This window comes from Dama dama, chromosome 20 (genome assembly GCF_033118175.1).
Source record: "Dama dama isolate Ldn47 chromosome 20, ASM3311817v1, whole genome shotgun sequence".
Lineage (NCBI taxonomy): Eukaryota > Metazoa > Chordata > Mammalia > Artiodactyla > Cervidae > Dama > Dama dama.
In genome coordinates, this window is record NC_083700.1 from 2,210,961 (window position 1) to 2,213,861 (window position 2,901).

Sequence of the window (2,901 nt, forward strand, 5' to 3'; positions counted from 1 at the left end):
GATTGTCTTCTTTCATTAATAATATGTTTTTCATATCCCTCCATGTCTTCTTGTGGATTCATAGCTCATTTCTTGTTAGTGCTGAATAATATTCCATTGTATGTATGTGCCACAGTTTATTTATTCATTCACCTACTGAAGGGCATCCTGGTTGTCTTCAAGTTTTGCCAATTCTCTGTAAAACTGCAACAAAGATCTGTGAGCAGATTTTTGTGTGAGATAAGTTTTAAATTACTTTAGATAAATAGCAAGGAATGTGATTACTGGAGTATATGTTCAGACTGTTTAGTTTTGTAAGAAACCTTCAAACTTCAAAAGCAGTTATACCATGGTATATATGTATTTTAAATGACTTAATCTTGAATCCAGCAGTACCTATATGAGGTGTGTTTTCAGAGACTTCAGAAAACTTCCCTGATCAGCCATTAGTTGGAAGATGCCTCTCATACTGTCCTCATATTTCATCTAAATAGTTTGAGTTTTTGAACTCTGTCAAAATACAAACTCTTGTATAATTGGTAACAATTTTCATTGTCATCGATTGTGTATACCTTGAAGAGGAACAAATGTTCTAAGAGAGCTTTGATTAAGCAAAATACAGTGAAAATTAAGGGGGAAAACTGCAGTATATATAACAAACTGGTCTGTATATTTCCTCTCCCAGGAGTATTTGCTGTATCCAGGGTTAGAGATCTGTTCGCTTAATCTAATAAGTGGAGAAGGAGCCAACAGCCAGCAGGCACTGGACTAGAACTGGGCACGCAGAGGTAAAGAGAAGCAATCTGTGTCCTTGAAGAGCTAGCCACCCAGGCATGTACAAACACAATTTCGACATAACATGATACATACTATAATCACAAAACTGATTTTCAAGTAGTCTGCCTAGTTGTCAATTGATGTGTCAAATCATGTCTTGCAATCTGTGATGCAGAAAATATGGTTTGCTCAAATAGAGGTGTTAAAGCACCATCGAGGCTCACCGGTGAGCATGACTTACTCAGCCTGGAGGGTCTGAGAATTCTTCAGAGAGGAGACAAAGTTGGGGTTTAATATTCAACAATACATGTGACATTTCTTGGCAGAGGAGAGAGACAGGTTTTAAGGCAGACCGTTAAGTGCGTGTGAGTGAAGATGTGAAGTAGGAAAGAGTTTGGACTGTTTGAGGGAAGTGCTTCAATGTGGTCAGAGAAGAAAGTATCTGAGCTGACGGCAGGAGGGGTGGATGGGAGGAAGCAGGATGAAATGCAGGCAGGAGGCAGCATGTGAAGGACTTTATATCACAGGCAGGAAGCTAACCTTGCAGTAGTCCAGTAGGATAGCCATGAACCGTATGGCTCTTGAGTACATGAGATGTGTTCAATGCAACCGAAGGGCAGAATTTTTTGTTTTACTTCATTTATGTAAATTAAAAATGGAAATAGTATAAAATAGAAAGATGCATAGGTAACACGCTGAAGTGATTATATTTTAGATGGGTTGGTTAAATACAGTACACTATTAAAATTAATTTCACTTGTTCCTTTTCAGTTTTTAAAAATGTGGCAACTAGAACCTTTATTTTTTTTTTAATTGTAATTTTTTTATTGGAAAATAAATATACAACTTGGAATGGATTTGAGGCAAATTGTGCCATAAGCAGATTTTCTTTAAGTGGCTAAAACAAAGTTTAAAAAGCAAATTAACAATAAAAGAAAGTGTTTCTGGTATAGGACCAGCAGTACAAAAAAATAGTGTACGGGTACCTGGATAAAACACCTGTTTTGCAATAATGCAACTTTTAAGTACATATTGTTGACTGTCCGTAGTCCATGCAGAGTTACAACTCCACACTTCAACAACAACATGCTGAAAATTCCTAAAGAAAATTACTCAAAAAAAAAAAAAAAAAAAGGCACAACCCAGATGTTCCCTCATTTGACCAACTCCATCTAAGTTTAGATGTGCAGAAGGGCTTAGATATATCCAGAGTAAGCCACACGCAACATGTTAATTGATCAATTTTCTAAAATAAGGTTTCAGGACAATGACAGTAAGATAAGGGAAGAAAACTTGGAGGAATGAAGTCCTAATTACTATACATGCACATTTTTTTTGACAGTAGAGGGAAACCTTTTACAAATAAGTTACAAACAAAGAAAAGGCAAATAAACAATTTTGTGCAAGAAATTTAACACATTCTGTACAACGTCTTCACTTTGCTGTCATCATTTGTACGAACTCTTCATAGTTTACTTGGCCATCTCCATCAATATCTGCTTCCCTGATCCTTTCATCAACCTCTTCATCTGTTAACTTCTCTCCAAGGTTTGTCATCACATGGCGGAGCTCTGCTGCACTAATGTAGCCACTACCATCCTTATCAAACACACGGCATGCTTCTATAATTTCTTCTTCACTGTCTGTGTCTTTCATTTTTCTTGCCGTCATTGTCAGAAATTCCGGGAAGTCAATTGTGCCATTGCCATCAGCATCTGCTTCATTAATCATGTCCCGTAATTCTGCTCTGTGGGATTCTGCCCAAGAGACCTCATTACAGTCCCCAATTCCTTTGTTGTTATAGTTCCATCACCATCCTTGTCAAATAGTGAAAAAGCTTCTTTGAATTCTGCAGTCTGCTCTTCAGTCAGTTGGTCAGCCATGCTGCAAGCGCTACCCATCTCCGGGACGCAACCACACAACCACTCAGCTCGCTCAGTCCACTCGGACTCTGCTGCTGCTGCTGCTAAGTCGCTTCAGCCGTGTCCGACTCTGTGTGACCCCACAGACGGCAGCCCACCAGGCTCCCCCATCCCTGGGATTCTCCAGGCAAGAACACTGGAGTGGGTTGCCATTTCCTTCTCCAGTGCATGAAATTGAAGAGTGAAAGTGAAGTCGCTCAGTCATGTCCAACTCTTAGCGACC

The 2,901-nt window shown here is 39.1% G+C and overlaps 1 pseudogene; it reads right to left on the reverse strand.

Moving 5' to 3' along the window:
* Nucleotides 1-1,605: 1,605 nt before the first annotated feature.
* LOC133040036 (calmodulin-1-like) lies at nt 1,606-2,642 on the reverse strand (annotated as a pseudogene).
* Nucleotides 2,643-2,901: the final 259 nt, after the last annotated feature.